This window comes from Cibotium barometz, chromosome 15 (genome assembly GCF_041138505.1).
Source record: "Cibotium barometz isolate CiBa-2024 chromosome 15, ASM4113850v1, whole genome shotgun sequence".
Lineage (NCBI taxonomy): Eukaryota > Viridiplantae > Streptophyta > Polypodiopsida > Cyatheales > Cibotiaceae > Cibotium > Cibotium barometz.
Window position 1 is genome coordinate 56,140,593 of NC_141060.1, and position 12,886 is coordinate 56,153,478.

Here is a 12,886-nt window from a genome sequence, read left to right on the forward strand (position 1 = left end):
AAAACCTTATGTACCCAGTCTCGATCATAGTCTTGATGATGAACAAGTTGTAATCCCTACTCAAGGAGTCCTTGAATTACAACCCAGTAGCATCATAGACTCTAGAGAAAGACAACTCCGAAATAGAACTCTTGTAGAACATCTAGTAAGTACAGTGGAAAGATTACCCTGAGAAGAGGATACAACTCGGGAAGATGAAGCTACACTCTTAAACGATTATCCCCAATTCATGATGAGATGAGGACATCTCGATTTCTTTAAGGGGGGAAGGATGTAACATACCCATCTTCACTAATAAAGAAATGTCCATGTAATAGATAAATTTATGAGTTTTTATGGTATAAAAATCAATAACTTTATTATTTAACTCATTTATACTTAGAATCTTCAAACTATGAGTCCAAATTTGGAATCTGTGCACGATTTTACTCTAATATAGGGTTTTACAGCATCCAAAATGGACATCGGATCAAGCTTATACGTAAATTTCAGTCATTTTTAGTTAAAAAGTGATGACCTTTAAACCTTAATAAATGCACGACCGGGCGTCCGATGGACGAACGGTATGCACCCCAATGACCAAAGAACCTCCCGGAAAAAAAAAAAATTCGCCCCTCAGGGCGGTCCGACATGCAAATCGAGGCCAACGTCCCAAATTTGGGGACCCTATCCCAAAATTTGGACCGTACACACTTACCAAGGTGCCTGTACGATGGCCACACAAGAACCAAAGGACGGCTGCCCACTGTGTGGTCCACACATACTACTACATGGACACCCGTACTGCCCCATAACAGATAAGGTACATGCGTACCACTCCTTTTCCTGTTAACCAACACCGTACCTTTCCACAGAGCCATGCAGGCCACTGATCTACAGCCTTTGCTGGTACACCGTCCTTTCGTCCTTGCTTTGCGCAGTGCCCATACCCATACCCCATAGTTATATAAACCCCCGGGGTGCTCCATGGTGGGCAACACGCATTTCTGCGTAGCGTATGCTCTGTTGTGCCGCCGTCCGTACTGCCGTCTGTCCCTATGTAGTGTACTTGCTGTAGTACAGCCACCCCTCTCACAACCCCTCATTTGCCACTTTTTAGATAAGGCAATTTTCCTCTATCCCCCTCTTACTAGGAGGCAGTGTCCTAAACTCTTCTCCCCCGGTGTGAAGAGACTTACAGTAGTCCTCAGCCCTTCTCCCCTCTAGCAAAAAGTTTTTGTGTTAAGGACATCTCACAATTCCCCCCCCACATTTGCGTGGACTTTGAACTATTAATATCTCTCTCTCTCTCTCTCTCTCTCTCTTTCTCTCTCTCTCTCTCTCTCTCTCCCCCCTCTCTCTTTTCCTCCCTCTCTATCTAGAAAATAATTCACTCTCTCTCTCTCCCTCTCATAGACAAAGTAGTAGAAGAACAAAATAATTCTCACTCAAACTAAGTTCCTCTCATAGACCAAGCAACATTTTACAATAGAGAGAGAGACGAGAGAGTATGAGAGGTACAAAAGGACTTCGGGAATTATGACGAGACGTAGTTGTGACTGAGTCAAGAGAGAGAGAGGGTCGTTTCACAAGCGATGTCAAGCGTTGGACTTTCACACTGAGAGGACAATGTCAAACGATAGTCGAAGGATGGGGGGGAAGAGAGCGAGCGAGCGAGCGAGAGAGACGTGTGCAAAAGAATGTGAGAACGAGGTTTGGGGCTCGCCCGAACCTTATCCTCGCATTCTTTTGCACACAAACATCTCTCTCCACACCACCCTCTCTCTCACTCTCTCTCTCCCTTCCAGCTTTGTGCATCATCCTAAAGAGATAGGGTGCATCGTTCGTGAAGAGCTAGGGTGTCGCAAGATAGAGAGACAAAGGGGGAGCGATAGATAGATAGATAGAGAGAGAGAGAGAGAGAGAGAGAGAGAGAGAGAGAGAGAGAGAGAGTGCGCGAAAGAATGTGTGGAGGAGGTTTGGGGCTCGCCCAAACCTCCTCCACGCATTCTTTTGCACAAGTCCTTTTTTTTGGGGCTCGCCCACCGAGAGAGAGAGAGAGAGAGAGAGAGAGACAGAGAGAGAGAGAGAGAGAGAGAGAGAGAGAGAGAGAGAGAGAGAGAGAGAGAGAGGGAGGGAGGGAGAGAGAGAGAGAGAGAGAGAGAGAGAGAGAGAGGGGGGGGAGGGAGTCCACCTGAGGTCAGGCTTCGGGACGATCATGGAGGAGGATGATTGTGGAGGTGGATAGTAGGTTGAAGGCGCTAACGTCGAGCAGGATAATGGTTGACGAGGGTGGAGGAGGAAAAGCGTGGAGGAGGATCGTTGAGGAACGTTGGAGTAGCGATGGTGGAGCAGTGGAGGAGCGGTGGAGGTGGAGCCGTGGAGCTGTGGTGTTGGAGCAGTGGAGGTGCAACAGTGGAGAGGTAGAGCGTAAAGGAGCGGTGGCATGTTGATTGGTATGAGCCAACAATAGAGATATCATACAATGGCTATTTTTAGGAAATATCATGCATTGGCTATTTTTAGCCTCCATGTGCAATTTCCTATTTTAGTATGCAACATTAATAACTATAAATATCCAACTATTAATAGTGCCCATGGATATTAGAAGCCAAATTTCAGACTAGCCTTTCTTCCAACTTCCCCGCCTCCGATGCTCGACCTTCGCGGCATCATGGAAGTCCCTTCGCTCCCGACGACTAGCAGGGCATCCAAGGAGACGTCCCTTCCAGGTAGGTCTCTAGCTTGTTGTCCCTCTCTTGAGTCACACACCCCCACCGACACCACCTTCTCAAAGACGTCTACCCCCTCTTTTTTTCTTTCTCTGTAGCCGTTTCTTTCTCTGTAGGAGAGTCAGAGAGGGGGGGTGAGAGAGAGAGAGAAAGAGAGAGAGAGAGAGAGAGAGAGAGAGAGAGAGAGAGGGGCGTGTGCAAAAGAATGCGAGGAGGAGGTTTGAAGCTCGCCCGAACCTCCTCCTCGCATTCTTTTGCACACGTCGAAGGAGACAAAGAGAGAGAGAGAGGGAAGGAGACAAAGAGAGAGAGATAGGGGGAGAGAGGGCCTTGTGCAAAAAAATGCGAGGAGGAGGTTTGGAGATCGCCCAAACCTCCTCCTCGCATTCTTTTGCACACGTCCCTCTCTCTCTCTCTCTCTCTCTCTCTCTCTCTCTCTCTGGGGTGTTATTTATATCTTTTGTGAGGAACTTGAAAAGAGAAGAAAATAATAGGTTTTACATAGTACACCGTAGTTCTTTTGATGTTTCAACTACAATTTTAGACTTATAAATTCCATCTTGGTCCATGCAATCTATATTTCTTTAATGGAAAGTATCAATAGAATACAAAAACGTGAATCGGTGATTTGATTGCAAGACACATCTTTTTCCAAAAAGTATTTCATAAAGAAAACGATATTGTATTAAAAAGGTGGAAACATGTTACATCCTCCTTGGTAATGAGGGACAAAACAAAAACAAACCATACAACTTTACATTCTCCTCAGTGATGAGGCTAGCCTATTCGGCGGACTTGAAAGTGGCCAATATTGACACCACTTGCTCATGATCAATAAGACGCTCACTAACTTCCGTCTCGAGGATTTCTTCGTCTCTCAAAGCTCTTAAGCCTGGCACGACTCTCTTTCGTGCATATTTCATTTCCTCCTTGCATTCTACAATCGCCCGCTCATGATCCAAAGTTTGAGCTTCCATACGTAATGATTGCAGCAACGCTTTTCCTCTATGGTAGTCCTTGTGTGCCTGCTTAAAAAACGCAAGATGCGCCCTTGCATGCCTTAAACGATTTGGACTGAACTCGGGATCTTCACATTCCAAATTTCTTTCCTCGTCATCCACAATTAGCTCAAGGTGTCCAAGAACATCGTTGAATATTAGAGGCATGATGAGGAAAATGAGAGAGGGAGAGGGAGGCTTGCAAGTGGAGAAGGAGGTTGCAAACGAGCAAAGAGGGCGAGTGACAAGCAAGTTGTGGGAAGCACTGAATATAAAGCATCTTATATAGGCGAATTATCAAAGTAAAGTTTGGAGTGCAATGCAAACCTTGCCATTTACACACACACACACACACACACTTGTTGTAATTGAAATCAAGAGAGAGAGAGAGAGAGAGAGAGAGAGAGAGAGAGAGAATTGTGTGTGCGTGAACTAAAGAGTGAAGGAGAATTGTTTTTGATCAAAATTGCAGATCAACAATCGCCGCAATCTATTAAGAAAAAACAAATGGATGTAAGGCCTCGGTGGGCAACGAAGACTTCGAGCATATAGGACAATTATAATTTTAAATCAAAGAGTATAAAATTGGAGGGACATGCCTTAGTGGAAGAGCAAAAGGAAGCAGATCTTCTGCTGTTTAAATTCCTAGAAAAATGCAATGCTCAAAGGGAGTTTCATTTATTTTATGACATGTGGAATACAGAGATTGATTTTAATAAGGTTATCGAGCAGCACAGAGAGTTTTTATCCGAGGAGCTCTCAGATTTTAAGAGCATGACAGAGAATGGAAGGGTTTGCGTTTCAAATAAGTGGTATATTCATGTCAAGGATCTTATTGTTGATAACTCTAAGCAGAGGATCTCTATCACCAGGCGATTTAATAATCTCCCTAATGTTTATAAGGCCACATGCAACATGCATTCTAGTACATTTAGGATTCTTGAAGAGAGTCTTGGTTTTGCCATGTTTTTGCATTTTGAGGACACTGGAGATTTTGAGGACACTGAAGATGAGGCACATAAATTTTTAGAGCCCGACATTTTTATTCAGGGAAGCCAATTTGAAGAAGAGCCGATACAAGAGGAAGAAGTTAATATTGAAGAAGAGAAGAGATAAGCTCAAGAACTTGACCTTGTAGCTTTACGGTCAGAAACTATAAGAGGTGAAGTATCCACTGAAGGTTTGAATCTAGAAAAAGGTCCTCTTGCTCTTCCAATGCTTCCATCTTTTAGCATCAAAGATGATGAATATTATCTGCTCTCCGATATTCAAAGGATCTTTGACTTGAGAGAAGATTATGCAATAGCTTTGATTGCACAACCTTGTACCGAAGACCAAAACTTGGGTGTTGAGGATGACGATTTGATGATTTTAGAGGAGTGCTTTGAGCCTAAGGTAGCACTTGCCTTGTGCTTTGAGAAAGTTGCATCTGTAGAAGAGTTACAGGATGAAGAATTTAGTGAAATACAAAGGCAGTTCAAAATTAAGCCTAAACAGCCTGAGATAGAAGAGGAACAGAAGTGTAAGCTCGAATGTAACACCGAAAGAAGTAACAATCTTTGGTCGGATAAAGTTCTGGAAGAAGATGAAAATATGAAGGTAACAATGTCCATTTTAAATTTTTTCTTTATTTTTTTCCTTCTATTTTAATATACTTATGTTAATTGCGTGTTGATAAGTTTGCTATTGTATTGCAGTTATATCTTGAGGATGACAAATTTTTGAGTAGATCATTAAGAGCCAGAGAATGGGGGCATGGGAGACTTTCATCACTTGCACATTATATGAACAAATTGTCTTCAGCCAAGATGCTTATCTATCATAGAATTCTAAGCAACAATGGGGAAGCTGCGGTATATTTCTTCAAGTGTTTGTCAAAAGCTCTTGGTGGGAACCAAGTGAGTTGGCGAGTAGATAAGGTGATCTTGATTGAAAAGAGATTTGCTTTGTATGTTTTTGGTTATGCCCCAGGGCACGATTGCTCAAGAACAGGATATTATCTAGCATACACTTCATATGCTCTAGCACATGGAGTGGAGAATCCTCTTGAGCTATCGAGTTACGGCAAGCATCATTTGATTAGATTCAGAGAGCCACTTTTGAGGTCCGAAGATAAAGAAATAGAAGTTGCAGATTGAGAGAGCCATTTTTCAGGGCACAAATCACAGGAGCAGAGCCTCTTATATTGCATGTGATTATAAGGGACAAAAGTTGTATTACATGTCTTTTTTGGATCATAATGCTTTAAGCTCTGTCAACCCACTTGTGATCTACAAATATCTTTGTCTGTCTCAATTGTGCATGTTTCTCTGCAGCTGTTGAGTTCTGCAGAATTTGCCTTCTTCTTTGCTTTTGTGCCATGTTGAATGCTAGTTGAACTTGTGACAATGCAACCTTTTTCTTTATCTGCAACCTTTGTAGTATCCCTCTGTAAAACCATTGGAACAATTCTTTGAGACTATTTGCCTTTTTTATTCCTCCAAAGTGTTGTGTGTGACGAAAGAATGCATTTCGAGCCATGTAATGCCACTTCTCCATCCCTTGTGTAGACCAGATTGCAGGGCATCCATACTTTTTGACAAAATATGGAAGGTGGTTAAACATAATATGCTGCAATCAAACATTTTTTATTAGAAAGTACTAAAATGTAGATCATGGAATATATATTGCAATTCAAAGATGTCATGCTTACCATATACTGTGTAATGTTGCAGCTTGTCCAAGCTTGCTTCATTGATTTGCCAAAATTTTTTAGCTCCTCCTCTAGTATACGTGATCAATCTTAGTCCATGTCTTTTTGTCGCAGAATATGAATAACTTGTCTAATGATTTCCATACTTCTGCTTTCATATTTCTAGCGACACCGTCTGCTTCATCGTCTTTCACAACATTATGCACAAGCCTCCAAAGCCCATATCTCACCCTTGAAATATATCTTGATCTTTTGCCTTTGATTCTTGCATACTGTGGTTCGGATAGAAATCTTCTTGCTTTGACTCCACCAATCGAAGGTGTGATCGGAACATCCTTCCCATTTGTGGACTTTTTAAGGTCTGTTGTGATATGTACATCTCCTCCATGGAGACCAATGTCTGACAATACTTTTTCTAATGCAGCAATTGCTATTTTCCTGTGCTTTTCAAGATGCAACTTCCAAGTAAAACCAATATATAGAAACACTAGTTTTTCCACGATTCGACACAAAGCATGAAATGTGCATATATGCACATTACACAAGGAAATGTCAAGGATTGCTTTAAATGTTGGATCTACCTTATCCCTGTTAGGTGCTCTCTTCCACCATTTGGAGTCCATCACATGAGCCGGTTCCTTGCAGTAAAGACATGGAGATTTAGAACTACTACCTTTGCTTATGTTATACATACATTTTAAGGTCTTCAAGTCCCCTGACATATGCCAATCAACTTGAAAATCTCCAATCCCTTCAACATGAAGCTCCTCTCCCTAAACTTGTCTTTTGATAATTGCATGTATATCTGTATGATGGAAAATCCATGAGAGTGTATCATGGTCCTCTATTTTAACCTGAAATTGAAAAATGCAACTCTGTTAATGCATCAACATTATAAAACATGAGCTTTAATCGTACAAAGTAAGCTTTAAGCGTACAAAGTAAAGCTGAGAGATTACCTCAAATGCACCCAACCACCAAATATTCTTCTCCGATTTTACACTGAAATACTTTGAGTTTTCCTTTGGTATTGAATGTTCAAGTGCTCTGTTCATTAGTGTGATTGTGACTCTTTCTATCTTTTTATCCTTCACGATTTGGCATTCATCAAGTTTAATAACAAAGATAAGTCGTCCATGGCACTCTTCTAAAGTGATTCTATAAAATTCTACCATTCTTTTTTGTAAATGTTGAAGATCAACAAAAATATTATTTCATTCATTATAAATGGTGTTTCCTTTCTTTCCTTCGAAAACTCCATCAACATAAAATCATTGACCAATAAATCCATTGACTTGTTGATTGAGCATCCCTCTTAACCTCCATACTTCTGCTGGATTTGGAAGAATCACAAGTTTGAGTCGTTGATCCTTGAAAGTTGATGACACAGCCTTAAAAATAGCAGAATAACCTTTTTTGCTTACTCCACTATCATCAAGAGCTTCTTGTATAATGTTCACATTAACTTCGTTTTTATGTACAAAGTTTTCCACAACGTTCCGTTTGACTGTTTTAAACTTTTTTTCTTGGATCAAGCCTTCTGCACGAGAAGTAGAAAATAAACTCTTCATTTGCTTCACTGGAAGACTATTTGGATTCATATTCTCCTTGAAAGGCTCCAAGATTTTCCTACATACACAATAAAATGAATTTGTAAAGAAGATACAAAACATTAAACTTCCAATTTTCAATCAAACTAAAATATCCCTACCTTGCTTGTTGAACTCGCCTCTTGCATCCTCCCGTTCCTACTTTTAAATCAGCAATATTCCGAAGATTTCATTGCTTCAGCCTGTCTCCCAATAGTGTCGCTTTCGATCTCATTTTACGTAGCTTCTCCTTACACTTTGTGTGTTCTTCAATCTCATAATGCAGTCTCGCTTTTAACGTCGCGCCTTCAAGTTGATACTGCATTTTTGTCCTCACTTCTTGTTCATACAAAGATTTAAAGATGTGCGAAGCTTGACACTGTGCTGAGATATATCCAAGCATACCTTTCTTACCATCACCTACAAACCTCAACAACGTGGTTGGATTGGAAAAAGGTGGAGAAGAATTTTTGAGTATGCATTTTGGATAGAGTTTGCCATCACACCATAAGTCGATGTGCTATAATCCTTCTCTCCTCATGTTTTCTTTCTGCGTCGCTCCTAGACATTATTGTTTTGACAAAGGTGCATATTCTTCTATCAAATCAATATGTAGATGATGCTGGCGCTTCTTGTTTGATGGTTCTATCATTTTGAGGGTAGTCATCTCCAATGCTCCACAACGTGAAAGTCTAATAGTAGGGAAACATTTGAATATGGCGGTAAGCTTTGAAAAGATTAACAAATGAAGAAGGATTTGGATTAGTTATGGTCTAACTGCATAGAGTGAAAGCGGGCCATGGAGCAGGCTAAAAAATGATTGAGGGAAGAGAGTGGGTTGTGGGAGTAATAAATACAAGAGTTCGTGGGGGCTCATAAGTTTTGAATAAAGAAGAATATCTTTATTCTTTCATCTCTGACATCTTTACATATTCTATTGTGTATTTTAATGTAACATATTCTTCCATGTCTGACATGTTTACATATTCTATTGAATATTCTGTTGTTTCTGTGGATTTTGGAAGAGCAAAAAATGAAGAAATTATGAATTTCTCTCAGGGCCCCAAAATGAGCTCCCTTTTTTCCTAATCCCTTCTCAAAAAGAATACCCCATTTCAGTGGTCTTCCAGGTGTCAGAGTGCTTTTGATAAGCTGAAGACCACCTTGGTAACTAGTCCTGTTCTAAAGCTGCCAGATTTCTCTCTACCCTTTGAGGTAGTAACTGATGTAAGTGGTTTTGCCCTAGGAGGTGCACTCATGCAGGAAGGTCATGCAGTGGCCTATGAATCTCGAAAGCTCAGAACGCATGAGAGGAATTATGTTGTCCATGACCTAGAATTACTTTCAGTAGTCTATGCCTTAAAGTTGTGGAGACATTACCAACTGGGTAAAAGATTCACTTTGATGACAGATCATCAGAGCTTAAAGTGGATCTTTACTCAGAAGGACCTCAACATGCGCCAAAGAAGGTGGATGCAGATCCTGCAGGAATTTGATTTTGAAATCAAGTACCACCCAGGCAAAGAAAATGTGGTAGCAGATGCCCTCAGAGCAGAAAAACCTCCTTGCTTGCAATTACGGTGATATCAAATCCTTTGATTAATGAAGCAGGAGAGAAAATCATGCAGGATAGATTCTTTGGCCCTATTGCTATCCTACTTATGCATGAAAGCAAAACTCCTCAGGAGTTGAACAGAGTTCAAGGGTACAGCCTCAATGATGGCATTATTTATTATAATTGCAGGCTATGCATCTCCAATGATAAGGGAACCAAGGATCGAATTCTGAATGAAGCCCATGACAGCCTTATAGCAAGACATCCAGGTTTCATTAAAACCTACATGTATGTAAAGAAAAGCTTCTTTTGGCTTGGTCTGAAAAAGGATGTACTGAATCATGTAGGTCAATGTCTGACATGCCAGAAAGTCAAAGCTGAAAGAGTAAAAATGCCTGGGAAGTTACATCCATTGGACATCCCCCAGATGAAGTAGGAATGTATCAGTATGGACTTTATTACTGGGTTACCTTCAGTGCAATCAGGTTACAACTCCATTTTCATGGTAGTTGACAGATTAACCAAAGTTGCCCATCTAATCCCAGTAAAAGAAACCTACACTGCAGTGGATATGGCTAGAGTGTTCCTCAAAGAAATCTTCAGATTACATGGTCTACCCAAGAGAATAGTAAGTCATCGAGATCCCAAGTTTACTTCAAGGTTCTGGACTACATTTTTCGAAGCAGTGGGAACTTTCTTGGATCTCAGCACAGCTTATCACCCTGAGATCGATGGTCAAATTGAAAGGGTAAACCAAGTAATCGAGATATACGTTGGTCATGCTGTGGCAGGGAACCCAAGAGGTGGCTAAGCTATCTGCACCTAGTTGCGTTTGCCTATAATGCTTTTTATCACCGAAGTATCCGGATGAGCCCTTTCAAAGCTCTGTATGGACAAGATTACTTAACTCCATTAACTTGGTCCAACCCATTGATTAGGGTCGAGATGTCAAAGTTCATAATGTATTTCATGTAAGCCTTCTAAAGAAATATATGCCAAGCCCAAATCATGTGCTTGATGATGAAATCCTAACTTCTTCAACCCAAGGGCAGATGAAACTCCAAACCTGAAGAAATTCTTGATGTTCGAGAGAAGATTCTCAGGAGGAACAGAATTCTCAGAGAATTATTGGTAAAATGGAAGTTCCATCCTTTTGAAGATGCCACCTGGGAGAATGAAGCCGATCTATTGTTGCGGGATTACCCCCAGTTTGCGAGATGAGGGCATCTCGCATTTTTCAAGTGGGAGAGAATGTAAGATTCCTCCCCAGACTCTCAAGATGTCCAGCATCTTCCCCGGTAATCAACTCCCTCTTCAAAAATATAAAAGATCTTGTTTCTAGCAGTTTTGACTTAGAGAGAGAAAATCTTCTAGAGAGTGGTAATTCAGTTTTTAAATATTTTTAGATAGAAAAATATCTCATCTTATTAAAATAAGTTCTCCCAAAATAGAAGTTCAAAAAGATTTTCAGAATGTGCATTAGAAATTAAGTATAATCTGTTCAAGAGGCATTATCCTGGGGGTGAAGATTTTTTAAAATTTTAAATTAAGGTTCCTATGGACCAATAAGATTCATCCAAATATAGGGAGGAGATAAATAGAAGAATAAAAGAAAAATATCCCAAAAATGAGTAAATACTCACATAAGATGAAGAGTTAACTAAGGACAAGGTTAATAGTTAAAAAAGAGAGATATTTAGGTGAAATGATGCATTTTTGACACCTCGGTATGGGGGAATTTCCCTCATGAAGGAGGCGCCTATTTCACATGCTTGAATAAGTTTTAAACTCCCAAATAATGGGATATTTTTATCTCTCCTCTCTCCTGTTTCAACTAGATCCAAAATGTGAGCAAAATTGACCCAAAAATGATAAAAAATTGACCAAAATGATCTGGAAAATTCTAGAATCAGTTGGCTTGGTTAGAAGCTCACTTTTTCCTATAAATAGAAACCTTTCCCTTTTTTGAAACTCAATAGTGTTTTGCACTATTACCCTGCCTCTCCCAAGTGCCAGAAAACTATGAATTTACTCATAATTCATTAGTTTTTTGACCTTCCCTCTTCCAAAAGATTGGTGGCCACTCTTGTTTCAAATAAGAGTAGAACCCTCAAACCATCAAGCCAAAGGAAAGCTCTCAAATTCATTAGTAAGTTGGAGATTCTTCTCTTTTCCATTCATTTTATGGTTTTTTTAATGATTTTTATGGTTTTTTATGCTCTAAATTAAAAATAATGTTATGCCTCATTACAAAAAGGCATTCCCCTCTCTTCTCTAGTAAATCCAACCATTCTTTATCCTAGATGAATGATTAATGAATAAAGTCAAGTTTTTCATAATGTTTCTCTTAAATAAGTAGAAAAATGTTACTTTAGAATGATTTAAATACTCTTGGTGCATTTCTAATGAATAAAGTCAAGTTTTTCATAATGTTTCTCTTAAATAAGTAGAAAAATGTTACTTTAAAATGATTTAAATACTCTTGGTGCATTTCTAATTAATTTTAGAGACTTAAAATTTGAAAAATGGTCAGCCATACAAAGGAGGTTATGGCAAAATTTTTCAAAAATTTGGAAAGAAGTATTATCTTTTATTATTCTAAAATAGTAATCCTTATGATTTCTATATTCTAAAAGTGTCATTTTTGTTGGAATTAGGGTTGCAGGAATGCACACACAACTTCAAGAAGATGAGGAAGCTTGAGCACAACATTAGCAGATTCATTGTTAGAAGGAGAGGCATCTGCAACAGCCATACCAGCCTCTTTCTTCTTAGCCTCTTTCGCAGCCAGCTTAGGACACGCTTTGATGACATGATCATTTCCCTTACAGTACTTGCAAAATGTCTTCTGTTTGTCACCCTTCTTCTCATCTTTGTCTTCCTTCTTTGGTTGCGCAGCATTTGCAGATTTCTGCTTACTAGAAGAAAAGCCAGCTTTACCTTTCCCGCTTCTCTGACTAGCAACGAAAGCTTGATCTGCGACACGCATAATATTCCTGTTTTGCCTTGACTGGTCTTCTTGCAGCAAAACAGAAACTAACTCCTCAAATGATAAGGCATTGGGATTGCCTTTCATCATCAAGCGAAGAGTGGAAGCAAAACCCTGATAAGAATCTGGTAGACCATTCAAAACAGTCTGCACAAGTGAACTGTCTGACAGGATTTCATCTGCAGAAATGAGCTGCTCTTTGAAATCCTTGATCTTTGTCAAAAAGCTATCCATAGAATCACCTTCGTTCATATGCTCATTCTCCAACTGTTTTCGGAGATAAGCAACACGAGCCTCATTTCTTGCCTGATACAATGTGGCAAGTACATCCCAAGCATCCTTAGAAGTCCTG